This window comes from Octopus bimaculoides, chromosome 19, assembly GCF_046866305.1.
Source record: "Octopus bimaculoides isolate indiv1 chromosome 19, ASM4686630v1, whole genome shotgun sequence".
Lineage (NCBI taxonomy): Eukaryota > Metazoa > Mollusca > Cephalopoda > Octopoda > Octopodidae > Octopus > Octopus bimaculoides.
Genome location: NC_142946.1, coordinates 43646947 through 43671409, shown reverse-complemented (window position 1 = coordinate 43671409; position 24463 = coordinate 43646947). Strand labels below are relative to the sequence as shown.

The 24463-nt window shown below is 36.1% G+C and overlaps 1 protein-coding gene across 15 annotated transcripts in view; it reads right to left on the bottom strand.

Annotated features, from left to right (window-relative positions):
- Positions 1-24463, bottom strand: part of LOC106874507 (muscleblind-like protein 1) — a 370239-nt gene that overhangs the window by 228832 nt on the left and 116944 nt on the right. For 13 of the 15 annotated variants that reach the window (XR_016237412.1, XR_016237413.1, XR_016237414.1 and 10 more), the window contains exon 2: positions 11051-11131. The exons of the other annotated variants lie outside the window; for them this stretch is intronic. The gene's annotated coding sequence lies outside the window, so the exon portion shown is untranslated. The remainder of the gene's footprint in view (positions 1-11050; positions 11132-24463) is intronic. 15 annotated transcript variants of the gene reach the window in all.

Below are 24463 nucleotides of genomic sequence, written 5' to 3'. Positions count from 1 at the left end.
GTTTCACTGGTCATAGTAGTATCAGGTCATTTTATTACTATCAAAATGTTGAGGAATTAATGTTGAGGAATTATAGCCCTAGGTATATGGGTCAAATAGGTTTTTTACTTTTAGTCTGAATAGGGTAACAGTAAAGTGGTACAGACAACAACAGAACTTTAGCTAATGTTTACACAATAAGAGGTATGTTAATAAAATAAAATGAGATGTAATTATCTTCCACAAAAATCATGAAATAATGACAATATATATATATATATATATATATAAGGATGTATGTATGTAATAGACTCCCCTTCAATCACAAATGACCACAAAGTTCCCCTCCGAGGCACAAGTCTGCGTAAATGTTGTATTGTGGAAGACCAGCAAGTTGCCCACATGTACCTGTCTCCCATTGATGTGGCCCAAGGGGGTGGGAAAGGCCGTACAGCCTGGCACCAGTAATGCTGCAACTCATTTCTACAGTTAAGCGAACTGGATTAATGTGAAATGAAGTCTCTTGCTCAAGAATACAACACACAACCCAGTCTGGGAATCGAACCCACAACCTCATGACTGTAATCCCAATGCTCTAACCACTGAGCCACATGCCTTCACATGTATGTATGTACGTATATTTATGTGTGCGTGTGTGTGTGTATTCAGTTTCTGCTTCCTAATGTTTTGAACAGCCTGAAGCTACAGAGAGAGATATGTATACAGGAATGTGCACATCTTTGTACCAAGCTTATAAAATAAGTACCGGGGTGGATTTGTTTGACTAAACCCTTCAGAGTGGTGCTGTAGCATGGCCACTGCATACTGAGCTTCTACCTTGAGAAGACAAATATATATATATAAGGAAAAAGATATTTTTATACGGAGGGGTGCTGTAAATTTCCTGGCTTTGTGTAAAAGAAAATACAAGAGAATCAGTTATGATTTTAATCAAAGTATTCCTCTCTCTCAGATTCACACACCAGTTGCAGCAGTCCTTCAGTTTTTCTAAACCTTGTAAAAGAACTAAGAAGGTTGGGCCTCCAACCAGGACTTTCGCAATACCCTCAAAGCCAGAAATTTTTCAGCACCTCCCCATACACTCCTTGCTCTTTCATTCACTAGCTTCTGCTATCTTTTAGTTATATTTTCCTATTTGCATGTGTGCGCGAGTAATATATGATAGAAAACAATAAAATCCACGCTGTATAGAAAGGACTGCTAAAATACTACTATACCGATTGTGCAATTCAAAAATGCAACACGACTTGGTAGCATGTGTGATGTTTTAGGCCACATACCTGGGTAGATAATCTCTTTAGGGGTTTGCTGCCTTCATAAATATTTATTATTCTTCTCTCTCCTTTACTCTTTTACTTGTTTCAGTCATTTGACTGTGGCCATGCTGGAGCACCGCCTTTAGTCAAGCAAATCGACCCCAGGACTTATTCTTTGTAAGCCTAGTACTTATTCTATCGGTCTCTTTTGCCGAACCACTAGGTTATGGGGACGTAAACACACCAGCATCGATGTTGGGGGGGACAAACACAGACACACAAATACACACGCACACATATACATACATATATACGACAGGCTTCTTCAAGTTTCTGTCTACCAAATCCACTCATAAGGCTTTGATCGGCCCGAGGCTATATTAGAAGACACTTTCCCAAGGGGCCACGCAGTGGGACTGAACCCGGGACCACGTGGTTGGTAAGCAAGCTACTCACCACACAGCCACTCCTACGCCTATTATTTAAAAAAAAATAAACAAGTAACAAGTAATATACAACACAACCGATCTACCATCACCAGCCAATGCTATAACACAACTCACAACACATACAGCTTGGTAGAATCACCACACAATACAGAAAACCAATGCCACAATCTACACCAGTGGGTCATATGACCCCTTGTGGTCCCCATATTGAGTCCACAACAGTATTTTATGGGTCCATGACAAAAGACTTTGCTTTAGATTAGGGGTCACCGAACTTTTATTCAACATATTCCCTCTTTCAGATTCTCACACATGTTGCAACGGTCCTTCAGTTTTTCTAAACCTTGTAAAAGAACCCGGAAGGTTGGGCCTCCAGCCAGGCCTTTCGCGATACCCTTTGCGATACCTTCATGGAATCCTTGACCCCCTCTCCTCATCGAGCACCCACCCCCAGGCATGTACAAGAAAATAAATCAATAATATTAATAATTAAGTAGATGTGCAGTTTCAGGCATTTATCGACCCTTTGAATAGCCACACAGGACAAATTCCACAAAATCACCACCTGGAAGACACCTGTTAAGGCAGCTCGTATTCTCCATAATAAACCCAGAAAACACCAATAAATTACCAAACACAAACCATATTCTGCAAAAGAATAAAACATATGTAACATGCAGGCGCCATTCTGCACTCACAATGTGCGACGTTTGCACATACACTGCAGAAAACATGGAGATGTGGTGGAAAAACCTTGTTTTAAACAAGGTAATCCTCATCGTCATTGTAATCATTTTAACACATGCTTTTCCATGCTTGCAGGAGTCGGATAAAATTTGTTGAGGCTGATTTCCTACAGCTGGATGCCTTTCCTGTCACCAACTCAACTTGGTTTCAAGTAAGGTGATACTGCCTCATGGCTGGATAGGCTTTCATGGAAGATAAGAAAGGAAGGACACTGCATCTACGATACTGATGTTTGTTTATAGCTATCCTACAATGTCAGGACAAGGAAAAATAAACACACACACACACCAGGTTTAAAACTGTGGTCAGCCCAAAGATATACTAAATGATACTTGTCCAAGCTGCTACACAGTGGGACTGAACCCAAAGCCATGTAGTTGGGAAGCAAACATCTTAATTACACAGCCACTTGATATGTTTAAGCCTTTAGCATTTAAACCAGCCATATCTGATCAAAATATTCTGCCTCAAACTGGACTGATCCAGCCTTTCACACCTACAGTACAATATCATCCTAAAAACCAAGTCACATCACTGAAATCTCAAAGCTATGAGATAATGCATGATTAATTAAAAACAATCTGATTAAACAAGCATTCGATTTCAGAGAGTAATCTGAATGCCAAGGGGTTAAAATGTCACCAGTGCCTACATGCCTCGGTGTTTGTGTGGATATGCTAGGTTTGAATTTGTGGGTGGGTGTTCCCTGTGGTTATGTGTGTATATATGTCCGGTCTTAGTGATTAGACTGTGACCATATTGGGTCACTTTTGTTGATATCAGCCACCTCTCCAAGAGGGAATAAACACAAACACACACGTGTGAACATGCATATGTGCGAACACACATGTTTACGCATACACATGCATATTCACACTCACAAACAATTAACAGGCTTCCACACAATTTCCAATTTCCAAATTCCACTCGTAAACTACTGGTCAACTTGACGCTTAAGTAAAATTAATTATTTGCCCTGGGGTGGTGGTCAGCTAGAAAGACCCACTACCACCACCACCACCCTACTACCGAGTGGTAGTGAAGCAAACACTTTAACCACACAGCTTTGTCTGCAGCTGTGTGTAATGTCAATGGAAGGGACATCAAAATCCCTAAGGGTTTCTATAGGGCAGCTGTTTAGCCCTTTTCATATGGCGTTAAGCAGATGAGTGAGAAATTGCTAACTTGACAGAACTCTAAGTTATCATCATCATCATCATCATCGACACTCAACTCCCACCTTCTATGCTGGTATTGGTCAGACATGTTGGAGGACTGCAACATGTTCCCATGTACGCTTCACCATCGTTTCTATGGCTGAATGCCTCTCCTCATGCCAAACGTTTTATACTGTGTACGGGGTACCATTTTTGTGACACTGGCACTAATGAGATTGTTAAGTAACGAGTAAGACAGAGAAAAGAAAATGACCACCCCCCCTCAAATGAGTGGTGATGTAGTGAAGAGAAAGGTGGCTTTATAATACCTGGGGTTGTGAGGCTAAAGTGGGGCAGAACAGACACAGGTATCTGATTACAGAGGAGATGCAGGGCTACCCTAGATTATAGTTTGTAGCTGGAAAGAAAATGCAGGTGACACTGGTATAAATTGCCGATTTGCCTGGTGATTTGGTAACCTAGATTAAAGAGTGAATAAAAAATAAAGGTGCTTGAAGATGGAACAAAACAACTTCAATAGAGACTGAACCTGCGTCATTCTCTTTTTACCTTATCTCCCAGACATTGTTAGCCTGTGCTTAGAATAGAGGAGTGGGAAAGCGAAGCCAAAATAACAGTAAGTAGCTTCTCTTAGGTAAGATGATATAATTTAGCAGTGGACGTAGATATCACAAGAGAACATTAGCAAAAATACAAAGAGAATAAACCAAAGAATTCTGAGGCTTATTACCTTTAATGATAACAAAAGGATTTTTCCCCCCTTTGAGCAAATGGCAGATTGTAATGATACTCTTTACTCTTTTACTTGTTTCAGTCTTTTGACTGTGGCCATGCTGGAGCACCGCCGTTTAGTCGAGCAAATCGACCCCAAGACTTATTCTTTAGAAGCCTAGTACTTATTCTATCGGTCTCTTTTGCCGAACCGCTAAGGTTACGGGGACAAAAACACACCAGCATCGGTTGTCAAGCGATGTTGGGGGGACAAACACACACATACAAACACACACATTTATATATACATATATACGACGGGCTTCTTTCAGTTTCCGTCTACCAAATCCACTCACAAGGCTTTGGTCGGCCCGAGGCTATAGTAGAAGACACTTGCCCAAGATGCCGCGCAGTGGGACTGAACCCGGGACCATGTGGTTGGTAAGCTAGCTACTTACCACACAGCGAGTCCTACGCCTTGTATGTGTTCCGAGAATAACATTGCATGGTAGCCAAACAGGAGTATTGAATGTAGAGGATATGTGATGGTGGGAAAAAGACAAGGCAGGTATGCGTCACTGGATGGTTTAATGGTAAGGTGAATGAACTGAGAAAAAGTTGGGTGCGAGAGGAATCAGACGCAACATGTAAGAGAGAAGAAAACTGAGCAGGTATGATGGACATGATGTGTATTGAGGATGACAGAGGAGTATAGAGGGACCAGGAAATTAGAATGGAAGGAATCTAGAGAAAGAGGAAAACTGAGGAAGAGATGGGAAGAAGTGGTGAAAGCATATCTTCACAAAGAGTGATCACAAGTAACTAACTAACTTTAAATGGTGAGGTGGGGAAGACCTGTCCAACCCAAGCGCCTCTGACCCTACATGGTCCCTCACCTTGCCTGACATAGCAGTCAAATCTTCTTTATAAGATAGCCTAGCTACCATATTAAAATGTGAGCGACACTTTGGATAATGTAGTCCTAGGTATTCTATGTAAATAAAAGACAAGATGGTTGCAACTGGAACACTGAGTCAGTCTACTAAAGTTTCAAACCTGACTGTGGACTAAACCAGTGGTTCTCAACCAGGGTCCATATGGCCCTTGGGGTTCCACATGGCCCTTGGGGTCCATATAGGGTTTTGTTAAAATTTATGTGCAATAAATTACTTATATTTCTGTAATACACAAAAAATGTTTTTAATACAAAACCTGATAATATTTAATTATAAAAATATAGGATTTTTTAAAACATCGAATGGCTATGAGGGTCCTATACAGTAAAATAAGAACCAAAGGGGTCCAGATACACATGTACGATACACATGCCATTGATTTTTCTTATTTGGACTTTACCGTTTTCCACTCCGACGAAGAGCCTATGCTCAAAACGTCAAAAACTCTTTTTACTGAGCATCAAACTTATACAATACATGTGCACGTCCTCTTGTTTATTTTTAATGATTCTTTATTTAATTTGACTATACACACACACACACACACACACACACTATTGGGTGAAAGACCAAGTTGACATCACAAAAAATTAAACTCGCAAAGAGACTTAAAATAGTGCAACACATTTCGGTTCGATGCTCTACTGATTCTGCCATCAATTAACATTAATGTCAATTATCTACATTGACTAAAGACTAGAAATAAGGCTAATTTTTATCCGCATCAGAAAGATTAGGACTGTGTAAAATATAATAATTAGACAAAATAGAGAACATCTCACTCACTGCCACCATCACCACCATTACCATCATCATCATCATCATCATCATCATCTAACTAGAGTAAGACTGCTTCTTGCTCCCATCATCTCTACAGCCCCTTTCAACTATCATCATCATCATAATTATTATAAAGAAAAAAATGAACATAAAGATGATGGTGATGATGATGAACGACATGACAAAGAAAGCATGATTTGATCTCAGCTGTTTAGAATAAATAGCCAGGGACCCAATTATAGGTCTTAATTAATCTATCTGCCGCTAATTAGCAAGGCTGCTACAGTAAAGATGTGTGCACATGTGTACACACACTTATGTACTCATGTATGTATATATATATATATATATATATATATATATATACACACACATGCTTTGGTTTTGTTCAAAGCATTGAAATAATTGGTTTATGATGGCTGTCCATTCTACAACAGGCAACCAGTTCAATTCCTCATGGGTAATTTTACCTTGTTTTCCCAATCAAGGGATAGATTTAATTAGTTAAAAAAAAAACCCCCACCACCACCACCCTATCCACACACACACAAATAACTTAAATGATCTTACAGTAACTTAAATTAAATCAAATCTTTACTCAGTCCACAAGCAAAGTTGGACCTATAATGATAATGGTAATAAAACATATACACACAGAGGTATTCTAATGTTATGTACTATACAACAAAAACATACACCATATTATATATATATATATATATATATATATATATATATATATATGTGTATATATATAAAAATACAGGCAGTGCCCCAACATGGCCACAGCCCTCAAGCTGAAACTAGTAAATATATATATATATATATATATATATATATATGTATATATATATATATATATATATATATAGTTGAAATTTACAGAAAATGAAAAGACGAAGATGGGTGTATGAACAACAAGCAGGTGTGTGAGTGTGTCTATATATACATATATATATATATATATATATATATACACACATACACATATATATAATCACAAATATAAATATATACACAGAGAGAGAGCAAAGAGATTGACGGAGGGATAGATACTGTGTCAGTGTATGAGAGAGAGAATTACTCAAAATTGTAAATATCATCCCCAAAATTACAGTTTTACAAAATCTACGCAAGAGATCACGATAGCTATGTGGTTGCAGGGTGTGTTAGAAATAGCAGTCAAATCTCACTCAACTCAACTAAATTGACAACCGAAACCAAAAAAAAAAAAAAACCAAAGCAAAAACATAACATTTCACAAGATGGTCCTAAATATGAAATGAAATATGTTGGGCTGGTCATGATTGGAATACCTTTGATCACAGGTTCTTCTCAGTCACAGGTAACCTAGGGCTAACTAAAGACAACGACAATGAATGAAAAGCAACCTGTTGAGATGAAATTTTTTATAGGAACTAAACCAGAGAAGGTCTCTTTCCGAAGCTGCTGCTGCTGATGATGATGAAGACAAAGAACAACAACAACAACAAAAGGAATAAATAATTTATATTGCATGGTGGAGAATTGTTGCAAAAGGTTGTAACAGACAGCAAAATTCTCAATCACTTGTAAATGGTTAAAACAACACACAGACATAATACATATAACCATGCATACAAGACACAGTGTGTGTATGCGCTTTCCTCCTTTTGACCCAATCCATTATCATACTTTCTCCCTGCCATATAACACCCTACAACTAGAAAACTAACTCTATACCAAATGTGTTAACCCCCATTATTTTACCGGTGACAACTAGCCTGAGGATCCTGTGTGCCTACAATTGAAACTGAGTAGCAAGAGGCTAGACTTGACCAAAATGAAATGCCATTAATCACCTACCACCGTCCTGAGTACCTTTAAACCCCAACAGTTAATACTAAACAGAAATACGTGTGTGTGTGTGTGTGTCAGATTTGATATATGCATATACATATATACACACACACACATATATATATATATATATATATATATATATATATATATATATATAGGTGCAGGAGTGGCTGTGTGTTAAGTAGCTTGCTTACCAGCCACATGGTTCCGAGTTCAGTTACACTGCATGGCACCTTAACAAGAGTCTTCAACTATAGCCTCAGGCTGACCAAAGCCTTGTGAGTGGATGGAAACTGAAAGAAGCCTGTCGTACATATATATATAAATATGTTTGTGTGTGTGTTCTTCTCCACCTCCTATGCCATTGCTTGACAACAGATGTTGGTGAGTTCTAGGTCCCTGTGACTTAGCGGTTCGGCAAAACAGAACGATAGAATATGTACTAGGCTTACAAAGGATAAGTACTGGGGTCCATTTGTTTGACTACAAGCAGTGCTCCAGCATGGCCACAGTCAAATGACTGAAACAAATGAAAGAATGTGTGTGTGTGCTGAAATTGTTATGATTTTCAACTGACAACAGAAGGGATCAGAGTACCTGTCAGCTGGGTTTTTTTCCTCTTTTTTCCATTTCACTTGCAAATCCCCTTACTTGTCCATACTTATTGCTCACTATTTGTGTGTGTATATAAATGTATGTTTGCACACACACACACACACAGACTGACAAGGAAAGACAGAGACACACACACACATACACACATTGGCAACAGAAGAAAGGCACTCTCTCTCTCTCTCGACAGAAAGAGCAGTAAGTCCTTCATAAACCAGAAAACTGAAACATTTGCAACATAGGAACGCAGCTAATTTATTTGTCTTTTGCCACCAACCAAAGAATTTCTTGATTAAAATAAAAATCTCTACTCATTCTTTCAAATATATATAATATTATTATACCAAGAACTTCCTCTTTATCATTCTACACGCACACACACAAACACACCTGTGTGTGTATTATTTTGATCAAGTTAGTCTCTTGCTAGTCTGAATTTCGCTTGAGGGTACAACAGGGATTTTAGGACCCAGAGTAGCACGGGACTGACCAAAATAAAACATTGATCTCTGCTACTGTAGCAAGTACTCTTTCTACCAATGGTTAACAGTAACCAACTGTGTATGTTTTGTACCATATATACATACATACATACACTCGTACAGACACACATTTTATATATATATATATATATATATATATATATATATATATATATATAAAGTAAATGAGCATGGATTACCAACCACTAGTCATCAACGTCACACCTACGACAATGAAATATACATCCAAATAAAATCTTTAATCGCTATGACAAAAAAAAAAAAACAACCTTTTTGTTTGTCCAGAAAACCAGCAAAACAACATTTGCCAAAGTTTCGGGTTTGAATATATGTAAATATTTATATATATATTTTTTTAGAAAATCGATAAAGATCTTTGTAAAATGAAGGACCCAGAGGGGTAGTGGGGTAGGAAACAAGTATTTAAACCAATTCTAGTATTTTACAGAGTATTTAATATGAAGGCTGATTTACAGTATATTAACATAAAGAACCCTCTTCTGTTTTTTTCTCAAAAATTAGGTTAAAAAATATGGGAGTTTCTTATACATGGATAGTATCATAATCCCTTACGAACCCTTTTTACCAAATTGTAAGGGCCCAAAATGAGGATTCTGTATACCCGTTAAAATACGGTAGTTGTATTTTGTTCATAAGTTAGAAAAAAAAAACGGATGGACAGCCAGACAGACAGATAGATACTGTTACGGCAAGAACTAACTACAGACGTACATACATACATACACACTGTTGCTGCCAGCACTGTTTATTATTATAAACTTCAAGACAACGTTGGTATGGTACCAACTACGAACAAGATGAACATAAGAATCATTGTGAAAGATTAGTAACAAGGTAGAGGTGATCTAATCAATAAAATTCCAATATATATATATATATATATATATATATATATATATATGTATGTATGTATATGTATACACATGTGTGTATGTGTGTGCAAATACTTAAATAAAAGGCCATAATTTAGGGAAAAAATATGACCAGCTTTTGCCGCTGTCATTTAATTTAAGCCCAAGGTCAACTCTGGTCTCCCAAACAGGCTTGAAATCGAAAACATTCTACCCGTGACCATCCCAACTTGTCGCATCAACTAAATTATACTAACCAATCTATACATACATAATCATCTAACATCCTTTATTACCAGCTAGTGTTGGCTGTTATTTCTAGCCGGTCGAGGGACTTCGTAAAGGCTACCACTTCAGGTAAGTCATTCAGGATTAACTGAAATGACTCGTTACAGTATAATTACTAGTTATTTTAGAATTTATTTTACATCAGCTGGACGTTGTGTGTGTGTGTGTGTGTGTGTGTGTGTGTGTGTGTGTGTGTTTATGTAGTATATATGTATGTATGTAGCAGCGGTTAACTTTGGTCGATGGTTGCCGATGGAATCTAGTTCCAACTAGAAAAAAGGAAGGCGACAAACGCCAAAGCGGAAGTGCGCATTACATTTATTTTACTTCATAGTTTCGTTACCATGACATTCTGGGGTTCAACAACACCCGACCCCTACAAGGACTGACCTTGCGCATTCTATTCATACGAAGTCAGGGCAAATTTTAACCATTTCCACCCGGTCTTGTGAGACGGGTGTAATGTACGTTCGCCAAAAGGAAAACGGCAAGGAGTTTGGAAGTTCTTTCATTCTGTGTAAGAATTCTTTTTCATTCCAAAAATATTTTTTTTTTTTTTTTTTTACAACCAATTCTGTGCGGTTTTCATATAACTTTTAAATGTATGCATTCTACCCGTTTCACGAGACGGGTGAGGTGTAATAATTAAATAAAAATTTTTTTTTTTAAACTGAAGCATTATGACATGGATTAAAAAAGAAAAAACTTCGAGCGAGAATCGAACTGGATTCGAACTCGCGAACGTAAGGCAAGTAAGTTTTGCATACCAATCATCAACACCGTAAAAGGGATGAAGATGTGTATGTATATTTAGTGTCATGAAATTCATACGGAAACAATCTCGAAAATTAACTACCTGAATAGGGTAACATCTCCACGCTCGGTCAATCAACATGCTAGAAAGTGCAGCAAATATCCCTCATAACATATTTTCTCTCTAAAATAAAAAAATAAAAAATAGGGGATGTCACATAATTGGATAATTAAGTTCTAAATACATGTATGTCTGGAAATAAAACGGAATGGTTACGGTTGGAAAGGCCTTTGATCTCAGCACAGTCTTTTTGTTTGATCAATGTTGGCCGGGGACTAATAGCATTCAATACAACAGCAAAACATTACATATCGTTGATATTAAATGTTTAATGAGAAAAATTAATATTTGAAATATGTGTGTGTGTGTGTTATTGAAAACTACAAACCAGCATTTTTATCCAAGTAGAAAAGTTTTCGCTGTCCAAAATTCTTAGTGCAAACACACAAATATATAGAGTTTAAAGGGAAACAGAATGGGCGAATTCCGGTGCTAATTTTACCCTCCGAGTCATTTGTCTGGCATAAGTACCAAGTATTTAAGTAATAATGATGATGATTTTTTTCATTAACCACTAATTGATTGACGAAAAGATTAAGGGCAGAACAGAAGAGAAAGCCGTGTAAACGAGAGGTATAACAAAAGCAACAACAAAAATTCAGAGGAGAATCCCCAAAAGCGGGATGAGACCACAGGGAGATACTTGTAAAAAGCTCACAAAACCACAATCACCTTGTCCACTAAGGCAAGCACCTCTTCCAAGCTGCCATCTAATCAACAGGTACATACTAGAAATAGGCTTATTCATTCGAACTATGTTCACCTCTTTTATCCACCTGTTTGCTTCTTTCATTCACCTTTCAATGAAGTTTACCGGAAGGCATCACTTACTTGTCTACACCTAGTTTCTTTTTCAAGTTGAAAAAGTTGGTCAAAGAATTAGTTGTCTTCATCCTTTCGAATTTTATCTACGACAACCCCTTTCACCAAGGCCACCATCACGCGGATAAAACACTGCCTGCCCTACCTTGCCAAAAGGAAAGTAACGACTAATAATGATAATATATTAATCATGATACTTTAGAATTACGATTACATCATGGCATGTTCATAACTGTTCCTTGCTCAGCCGTTGGGGTTCACCCACCTAAGTTTGAAGCTCACCCTTGTCGCCAATGTATTTATTCTTCAAGAAGAAAAAAACCCTGCATACTAGAGCTTCAACGACATTCTAATTTCTCCTTAATCTGTCAGTTCCAAGCACTTTTTTAAAAAAAATACCTTTCCTGCATAGATATCCGGGCAACTAACACTGGAGTCGTCTTGCTCCCATGTTCTTGTAGGTGCAATAGTAACATTCGAACGCAAGTCACCATGTGGTCGAGTGTTGCGCTAAAAAACTTGATCAAGCTTTTAACATTAGGAAACACGATGTTAAGGGTTTATGCGTATAAGCTCAACTACGGGAGTCGCAATCTTTAACATAATGGAAGAGCGTTATGAAAATCTAGAAATTTATTATACATTATTCTACTAAAACGTAGAATTTGCACCGGACCCCGCTTGCAATAAATAATTTGGCCCCGCTTGTGATAAATAATTTCGCCGTTAGTTTTTCGAAATTCTAGACACAGGTATAAAGGCCCATACTTTGGAGGAAAGAAGGGGCCTTCTCATGTCAACTGATGGTTCAAGAGGACCGTCAATGACATAAAGTACGGGGTGATAGTGCTAAACAATGATGTCATTATATATATATAGCAATGAGAAAATGGAGAATATGCGGTACACATCGACTTGCAGACAATGTATTCCGTTGATTAATCTGTTTATTTTATAACTAAATGGACAAAAAACACAATATACAGACACTTATGACATACCATGTCATATTAAGATTTCAAATATAAAGGACATTTAGCAATTGGAGAAGGGACAGAAACTTACAGCTGTTTCGGCCTAGCGTTGGCATGGTTGAATCCTCAACCCCTAACTCTCTTGGATTATATATATATATATATATATATATATATATATATATATATATATATATTGCGTACGGGAATATGGTTTGGGAATCCTGGAAGGTACATAGGGAATATACAGAATTGTCTAAGATAAACAAGCTGTATTTCATTCGACGGGTAAATCCCGAGTTCGCTTCATTGGGTTTCATTACAGCATACGAAAGTTCTTCTCAAGGCAAAGGCTCATAAGGCCAATCTGCCGATTTCTGTGGCATATATATCATCGTCCGGTCCCCGGATGGGACGCCGGATTCCTCGTTTTTGCCAGCTGAATTGACTGGAATAATGTGAAATGAAGTGTTTTGCTCAAGAGCACAACGGGCTGCCCGTTCCAGGAATCGAAACCACATTCTTACGATCATGAGTGCAACACGCCAACCACTAAACCTCGCACTCCCCCTGTACATGTACACACACACAAACATGCGGTGGCGGATCTCCGTCGTTAGTCGATGAGAATTCAGTTGTTCGGTCAATAGAATTACCTGCCCTTGAATTAATGTATAAGTGGCTGAATATTCCGCAAAGACATGTATCCTTAATTCTCAGAATGCACCCGACTGGCTTCGGAACAGTTTCCGGCGACCCAGTCTCACTCACAAGGTATGGGACGATCCAAGGGTATATGATAAAAGCAAATGACATCTGACCAAGATGCTTCGCCGTGGGATCGAACCGGAGTCCCCGTGGTCTGGAAATGAACTTAACCATTCGGACCCTACATCAGATAGATAGATAGATAGATAGGTAGGTAGGTAGATAGATAGATCTTTATGATGTATGCATTTTTGTATATATATACGTACGAATGTTTGTATATATGTCAATCAACTTGTCACGTTTTCGAATGAATCAACTATGGAACGGAATCGAAGACAATATCGAAATCTATAAATCTTATACATGAATATAAAAATAATATCACTTATAAAAGCATTTAATTTCCATAACATTGAAGGAGGTTCATATATATATATACGTATAAATAATGTTATATGTCTTGAAGTTTAAAAACCATTCAAATACGAGGTATTTTCTTCCATATAAAATAATATTTCTTCAAAGGAATATATTTATACGTATGCTTTTTTTTTCTCAAAGACAGGCCACAAACATCGATTTTGAAAAACATTTTCAATATTTTTTTGAGAGTGAAGTGGGGGGAAAGTACATGTATTTTTTCCTTAAAACGGTGGAAAATCTGATCTTTTTTTTTTCTTTCATCCTAATAAATTTTGTAAATGATTGTTAATAATTGCTAAATGCTATGTAATTTTATATAAATAAAATTCAAACCACATGCGCATCTATATATCTATTTACATATATCCAAACACAGGTAAATATATATGTATATACACATATGCATACATAATCATACATATACATGGATATCATATATATATATATATATATACGCGCACAGACACGTGTATGTATGTATGTATACAATAGTGCGGATCGAGTCAGCTCTTTATCTTTTAATGTCTCAGTTCGACAATGCTACTATCGAGGTTGTGTGTGAGAGAGAGAGAGAGAGATAAAGAAAAAAACAGAAAGACCGCTCGGTTGTGCTAAGGGGCATCTGTTGGCCTTAATCTGACCTTAACTACGATCAAAAACATTCCACTGCTGCCTATCTCGTCTTTTATTTCGAACAAACTCTAATATATCTAGGACTACATTATCTAATGTGCCCTTCCCGCTCTCTCGGTTTTTTATGCTTTCTATTTAAAATCAGTAAGCATTTAAGAATAATTTGGCTGTTATTTCTAACAAATAGTGCGACAATATTGTGGCTGGTGTGCTCGTTTGTTTACTTAAATTATTCATTAAATGAAAAATAATCCTTAAGTATTTATATTTCTATCAATTATATAGATAATATGGGCAGTTGGTTCTGAAGGTGTACAATAATTAAACAAGCTAAATTACAGATATACATCATAGGAAATGCAACAACAAAAAATTAATAGCCAACAGTTTATATTTAAAAAAACGAGGATTTGAGATGATTATCCCTATTCGAATGGAGGATTAATTCCAAGTAAAACTACATAGGAAATTTCATCAAATACTTTTCGTAAAAGCGGCTTTTATTCAGCTCCATATAGCAAAGCCAGGTCTACAATTACGCTTTCGCCATCACATATTAAGAAAAAAGAAAGCATATATATGTGTGTGTGTGTGTGTGTGTGCTTAAATGTGTGTATGTATGTATACGACCATCTTAAAATAGAATGATAAAATAAGCCCAAAATTCGTATATAGATGTTGGAGAGGAAAATAACCCCAGATCAAACCCGATCGAAGTATCGGCTATGACGAAAAACTAAACCAAAAAAAAAAAAAAAAATTGCCCCTTCCCACTACGACATAGTTTATCTAGGAATATATCCATTAAATGAGATCTTTATTTATTTTATTTAGATTAAGGTTTGCGTGATTTGAGAGAAAATTAGCTGTTCTTTCGAACAAGCAGAACGACGAGGATTTAAAGGTTTTCTGTCTTTCTATCTTTCACCGACTCGGAAGCAAAACAGTTTTCAATTAATGGCAGCAGGTGGATGATGACAGGTAAACGGTAGGGAGGACAATGTGTGTGTATGCGTGTGCACCTGTGTATATATATATATATATATATATATATATATATATATATATTTATACACATACATACACACAAACATATAAGATGACTTATTTTAATATACACACATCTATATATATTCCTAAAAAAACTCAAGTATCGTTCTTAATAATAATAATAAAATATGAATCCTAACGAGAATCTGAATAATTAATAATAATAATAATGTTACTAATGATAAAAATAGGTTAATAATTATGTTGATAAGTAGTGGTGGTGGTGGTCGCTTTGCGCGTCACGAACGTAATTAATTGCAAATACGAAACAGAGCAGAGAAGACAAAAACATGAGAGGGTGGTGGTGGTGGAGGGGGGGAATACAAAGAAACTCGGAGTAGCGACGCAAGAAACCATCAGCGAACCAAGTGCTCCAGCATGGCCTTAGCTACATTGAAAAATAATGCAAGTCTTGCGTCCATAACACAGAATTAATATAAATAATATTGATAAGAAGAATGACGACGACGATGATGATGATGATGGTGATGATGATGGTGATGTTCATGATGATGATGGTGATGATAATAAATCCCCATTGGTTTATCACACCAAGACAGGAATGGATATCGTCAATGGTTTTAACGATCTTAAGGTGTCTAGGTTAGAGGGAAGAGAGAAGAGAACACAGTTGCCATGACTACAGAGTCTGCTAGAGAATATGCCAGTAGTAGTAATGGTAGTGGCAATTGTAATAGTAGTAGCAGCAGCAGCGGCAGAGAAGGTTGTAGTAACAGCAGCAGCAGGCAGTTTCTGTAGCCATGGAAATAGTGGGGCAGTGTTTTTGGAGTACCGTTGTGTGTGTGTGTGTGTATTTAGTATAACGTCGATGCATGTATGTATGTATGTATGATGGCGAATTCTGCGTGCCTTTCAATGTGTATTGGTGTGTGTGTGTATACATGTTTGCTACAAGTGAAGAAGAGAGGGTGTGTATGTATGCGCGTATATACGTTACTAAAAAGTACGTGTACATGTAACTATCAGTGTATCGGTTAGACTGAAGTCGTACACACACACACACAAATATATACATACATACATACATACTATATATATATATATATATATATATATAAACATACATATGTATGTATGTATGTATATGCACACACGCGTACACGTTAACGTGAGCCTAGTGTGTGTAAATGTACGCGAATATATGAAGACAAGTGCTTTTAGTGAAGCTTAGTGTTTGCCAGTGTGTGTGTTAGAAAGAAAAACCAGACTGTGCATGTGTGTGTACGTGTGTATGCAATTAAAAACGTTAGCGAGAATGGGTTTGTATTATTATACAAGTGTGTATGCTTATATTGTTGGGCGTGGAAGTACGTATATACAAACACATTTAGTATGCGTCAGTGTATATGTATGTAAAGTGGTTAACGGGTGTGTATACATATATATATACACATAAATACATTCATATATATACATATATATATACATATGAATGTATATATATATATATATATATATATATATATATAGATAGATATGTGCTCAGATGAATGTGCGTTTGTAGTGTCTAAAGGAAAGTATGTCAGTTGGAGTGGGTGTGAGATTGTGAGAAGAGTGTATGGCCCTGTGTGAATTTCTTATACATGTATGTGCATGTGGTGGATAAATTGAAGTAAATACGGCTGTGAGAAAGTTTCGGTGAGAATCAGTGTAAGGTTTTACAATATATATATATATATATATTACAAAAATGTGTCACCATGTGAAAATTACAGGGTATATACATACGTACACATACAAACAAGTGAGCGTGTGTTTGTGTGCATGAGTGCGTTAGTAATTTTTTTTTTCTTTTTTGCGGGTGAGGGGCGGCGAGAGAAGTTTCACTCGAAGCAGATAAAGCTATCAATAATGGCGAATAAACGTTGGGTTAAAAATATCCTTTCGCTCGAAAAAGGTGGGGACACAGTGGAGCTCGACCCCTCTCCTATTAATATATATATATATATATATATATATATATATATATATATATGCATATATATATACACACGTATATGGATTTCCCAACAACATGGTTCCGTGTTCAGCCCCACTGCGTGGCACCTCGGGCAAGTGTCTTCCACTATAGCCTAGGACCGACCAAAGCTTTGAGTGGATTTGTTAGACGGAAACTGAAAGAAGCCCGTCAAACCACCATCGCTTGACACCGATATTGGTGCGTTTATGTCCCCTTAGCATAGCGGTTCGGCAAAAGAGATCAATTAAATAAGTACAGGGCTTATCAAAGAATAAGGCACGGGGTCGATTTGTTCGACGAAAGGCGGTGCTCCAGCATGACAGCAATAAATGACTGAAACAAGAACACACACACACACATATATATATATTAATGTGCATAAACAGTATATATACTGAGAAACAAAAATATATACATTCTCATTATTCATACACTCTCGTGCTGGCTTCCACTATAATTATTATCCTGAGTTCAAATTCCCCCGTTCGAATTTCGCACAGGGGTCCTTCTAATAGATTGGCCCCTCCTTCCAATTTTTCGTAGAAAGGATCATTATCATCATCATCATTTAATTAATTAAAAATATTTGCGACTCTCCACGTCTTGAATACTAAGTTTCATAACCAACCATTCGAAAAGAAACCTACATATATATATATATATATAGGTTTACTGTATATATATATATATATATATATATATATATATATATATATATATATATATATATATATACTGTACATTTACACAACACACACGTATGTATGTGTGTATGTGACAGAGCCACACCCTGAATTAAAAAAAAATCAATAGTAAGCTACACGTAATTAGCAATGGTGTATTTGTGTGTGTATATGAGAGAGAGAAACACACGCACGTGTTAGTGTGGATGAAATCATGCGGGTATATATGCACACGATTTCATCCACAATTAAGGACAACGTCCTAATAAATCGGTGTGTGTGTGTGTATGTATATATATATATATATATATATATATATATACACTATTCTTTTACTTGTTTCATGCGTTTAACTGTGGCCATGCTGGAGCGCCGCCTTTAGTCGAGCAAAATCGACGCCAGGACTTATTCTTTGTAAGCCTAGTACTTATTCTATCGGTCTCTTGTGCTTACGAGGACGTAAACACACCAGCATCGGTTGCCAAGCGAGGTTAGGGGGAGGGAGAAATATACACAGACACATGTATATACAATATATATATATATATATATATATATATATATATACGAGGGGCATCTTTCAGTTTCCGTCTATAAAATATCCACTTAAGGTCGAACCCGGTACCATGTGGTCGGTAAGCAAGCTACTAACTGCACAGCCACTCCTGCGCCTATATATATATATATATATATATATATATATATATATATAAGCGTATACAAAACGTGGGACACCACAAATCAGATGATGTATAATGAAATAATATAAACAATATACCTTAAATGTACATGTATGTATGTGTGTGTGTGTAGTATATTTCAACAAGCATATATGTGTATATAAGTGCGTATGTCTATTTCATAAATGCGTTGTATGTATGTATGCATGCATGTATGTATGTATACACGTGAGTCTACATCAAATCAAACAAGTGAATTATTGTGAGAGAAGTCAACTAGGCGAACAGCTTATCGTGTGGGTGTACATAAGGTGATATGAGGTCGTTTAAACTGCACAGATACACATACACAGTGAACTAGACGACATAATTACATGGGTGTATAAGTTCACATACTTAATGCGATACACCGACTATATACACACACGTTTATGTATTGTTGAATACACACACACACACGTATCATGCGTGTATGTATATATATATATATATGGGAGAATATACAAATAATAACAACAGACGAGGACAGGTGGTGTAAATAACAAAAGGATATATTAGTATGACGCTCGGGAATACGGAAAGTCTTTGACGTTTCGAGCTACGCTCTTCAATATACTTAGGCTTACACATAGATGGATAATTGTAAATATAGTATACATATACTATGGAAGACAAAAATTGTGCGAAGTCTGTAAGATACATATTATACATACATACATATATATATATATATATATGTGAGTACGTGCGTGTATAATCATGAATGTATACAAAGTTAGCTGACAAAGTATCAAGTTCCAAAGTATACAGCAATCTAGGCTAAACATGCATACACATGTGCACATGTATGTATGTGTGTATATATATATAAATATATATATATATATATATATACACATACACACACACATACATACATATGCCATTACAAAATAATCAGATGCGTGTATACATATTTACAAAGATACAAATATGTTTTGTATGTATTTTTTATATAGTGTATGTGTGTGTGATTATCAAATTTAAGTTACTTCAAGGAAGTAGAAATGTTTATGTTGTATATAAATGGAAATGTGTGTTATAAATACTGCATAAATGAGGATATATATATATATATATATATATACATAACATATTACACACGAAAATATACACACAAAATGCATACATACATCATTATACAGATATATATAAATACTTATACAGCATTGTGTGTGTTAGTTTATATATATATATATATATATATAAACTAACGACCAGGATTTAAACTTCGAAGTCACTGTCAGAACTATTGTTATAAAAGCATATGTACTCTATCAAATGTAACGAGTAATTCTTCAGTTTAATGTAAAATTGCTTTCATCATAATAAAAACAAACATATATATATATATATATATACATATATACATACACACACACACACACACACACACACACATATATTAGATCGAGAAGATAGATAGATAAGAGCACTCAACACGTGTTGTAGAGGTTAAACATTCTCAAGAATGATTTGTAAAGAATCAGCTATTATACCTTCACGTCTATGAAACTGAGTAATGCAAATCAAAGTTACAAACTGTGGAACAGCCCCGGGTCAGCTATAATCGTGTATGTCCACATAGGATGAGAGACATTCCAGTCGTGACCATCACGTGCTTTTGGTATATCTTGAGGACTAAATTATCAAATACGTTTCTTTTCGTATTTTTAAAACAGCAGGTGGTAGTTTGAAGGTATTTGGCTGCTATTTCTAGTGAGTCGAACAAAGCGAATAAGGACTTGATTACTCATTAGGAAAACTTGATAACGGTATGTGTGTATATATATGATAGTATATGTATGTGTGTGTATATAACGACTGATAATGAGAAAAGCATTTACCAAGAGAGATAAGGTGTGGAGTGTATGTATACATACCGTAAACCAAAGAGGAAACCTAATAACTATATACACAGTAGCTACGAATGTAGAACAAAGAACAACACAAAGATTTTTTTAAAAAAGAACTACGTCTTAATTAGTGGATAATGATATAAAAAGCACACGGCTCTTAATTATAGACATTCCTACTCAAACCTCAACATGCTAGACAAAGCAACCAAATTTTTGTATAAAACACAGGGCAATTGTCCTAAAGGATATTTAGAAAAAGGTGACACGTTGGGTATTGTAATCTGAGGTGCACTCTTCCTTGAAATAGTATTACTAATCATACTTTCTGTTATAGACACAAGACGTGAAACTTTGGTGTGGGGGAGGGATAAGTCGATTACATCGACCCCAGTGCGTAACTGGTACTTAATTTATCGTCCCCGAAAGAACGAAAGGCAAAGCCGACCTCGGCGGAATTTGAACTCAGAATGTAAGGACGGACGAATAGTAATAATCATATATATATATATATATATATATAATTTTTCATAGAAAACCATGTAATCGTTACCAATATAGTAGGAGATTTCACCGCAAAAAAAGTCTAAATTAGACTCCTTAGGGATCGTTCCCCTTGTTTATATATCCAAAGTTTTAAATTTAAATTTAAGAGAGATTTGACGCTAATATCCATTATTATTGTAATTTATTCCTATGTCAACATTTCTGTATAAAGCTATATTTGACCGTCAAATTTAAGTCAAATATATATATATATATATATATATATATATATATATATATAAAATTTATTAATAAGGGTAGAAATTGATATTAATCAATTAAAACCAGTGGTCTAGCTTATTAATAAAATCCGAAGATTAAAATTATATTACATACAAAAATAAGAGGAATGACCAGCAAAAGTGGACTCCTATAAGCTAGAAATAGATGCCGAATCAGCTAACCACGAAAAATATGTTCTCAGGAAAAATTTAGCGACACAACAGACTGTAAAAGAGCAAGACAAATGAAAAAATACTAAATAAAAAAACGATTAACCTACGTACCATGGTTTCACCTGTTAAAATTTACATAGTAAATATCTGCAGGATCATCAGCGTAGTCTGTCGGTTTATAAAATATAATTTCCAGAACTAGACACAAGACGTCCACCCGAAAGACGGTAGAGTTTTACAAATTACATTCAGTGTATCCTTTCAAATGTCTTCAATCTGGCGCGCTAAGTCCGGAAATAACTCTGCAGTTAATAAATTTTTGCAGCTAATTTACCGGTTTGGGAACATCATTATTTAAAATTTATTAATAAGGGTAGAAATTTATATAAATTAATTAAAACCAGTGGTCTAGCACATAAAAAAAAATCCGAAGATTAGAATTATATTACATACAAAAATAAGAGGAATGACCAGCAAAAGTGGACTCCTATATGCTAGAAATAGATGCCGAATCAGCTAACCACGTGATTAGCTGATTCGGCATCTATTTCTAGCATATAGGAGTCCACTTTTGCTGGTCATTCCTCTTATTTTTGTATATATATACATACATACATACATACTAGCTAGTTAGATGTTAGCATGATAAAAGAAATTTGGAGGGATAGTAGAGTTAGTCGATTAAATCAACCTAAGTAATTTTATCGGCCCCAGAAGGGTTAAGAAAGCAATCGGCCTCGGCTGGATTTGAACTTCTGTATATAATTTTTTTTTTTTTTGTCCTAAACAGACGAGATGATCATGGTTTTGAAAGGTTTTAGTTGTAAGTCTGTTCGATCAGGGGCGACTTTGTGTTTGAACAACAGCCCTACTTTAGGAAGCACTACGAACGATCCTTTTGTTGTAAACGTACCGTTTGACACCCTTGACACGATTCGTTGAAGGTGAAGAAACTATTCTAACAAAAGGGTGTTTTGCTAGGAATGCTGAAGTCATTCTAAAGACTCAGTATTCGGTCAGGTAATAAACGTTAATAAGATCCGTTCTATCAGAGTTGACCTATGACTAAATAACAGCAAGCGGCGAAAATCTCCTTTAAATCACAACCCCCAACTGTTTTTTTTTTAAAAGCAATAAATACTTGTAAATTAAACAACACGCTACGAGGGACAATATGCCTGCAAAAATAGAGAGAGAGGAGAATATAGTAACAGCTGGAACATCTCTAATCATAGATGAAGGTCGAGCTGATAGTAAAAAAAAAAAATTAAAGGCAACGGGGGGAAATTCATGTCACATCTGTGACAGCCCACGATGACAACTAACGCTCGTATATAATCAATACTAGAGATAGGCCAATATGTGGTCGCACGAGCTGTACTACTTACTAATAGTTATTGCATTGTTCGTTATAAGTTGCTTTTAACATAGATTTTTGATGACCACAAAATCTTGTAAAGAATTTCACGTGGAAACTTCGATATATACGGTTCTTAACATTCTTTGAGGACTCAGAGCTTTCAGATTCATTTCAATATCCGTTGATCTGAAGGTTAAAATAATGGTTTCTAATTTCTGCACTAGGCCAGCAGTTTTTGAGGGGCATGGGATTAGTTGCAATCCCGGGGATGATGAAAGGCAAAGTTGACCTCAACAAGATCTTAATTCATTAAGGCTGAAATTATAATGGTTTCAAATTTCGGTAAAAGACCAGCAATTTTAGAAAGGATGGCGTTACTTGCGACCCCGGAAGAATAAAAACTGAAGTTGACCTCGGTGGGATTTAAACTCGTGAAGGTTGAAATGATATCATTTTCTGGTTCAGGACCAAGGCCGGCAATATTTTGGGGGTGGGCGGTTAGTTGATTACGTCGACCCTCCACCAAATACAAGACTGGTACTTGATTTTATGGACACGAGAGGGATGAAGCGCATAGAAGACTTCGGTGGAATTTGATCTCACGGGAATTAGAATTATAGAAGTTGTTACTAAGGTCAGCAGTTTCCAGGGGGGTAGGATTTTCGGCCGTTTTCGAATGGCGAAATGTTACCGGTATGGGGGAAGAAACACTATACGAAATTAGGGCAGGAGACGAAATGTGAAGACAACTCGAAATTTCGGGTAAAATTTTTTTTCCAAAATCGTTATTCTTGAGGTATGAAACAGGAATATAAAACAAAAAGTTCAGAGGAAAAAGAGCCCCCAATTCCGTGCCCTTTACCTTCCCACTGGTCTGTCGATTACAATCGACCCCAGAACTGAACCAGTATTTATTTTATCGATTCCAAAAGGATAAGGAGTAAATTTAACCACGGTGGGATTTCAGTTCAAAATACAGTCAAAATAAATACGGCAGAGCTCGAACGATTCTGCCAAGCACTGACCTTCCATAGTATACGAAAGTATGGAAGGAAATACAAGACATAATCTTAATCCTTTAACTAATGAAACAAATTTGTTTTAAATTCTCTTCACGACGGTATATGCTCTACTTTTTAAATGGTTATTGTTACATTAAGAGGCTCTGTCTCAGTATGATTGCAATAAGCGGCTTGTATAGGTAGGCTAAGATCAAAATGCAGTGATACATACACATATATA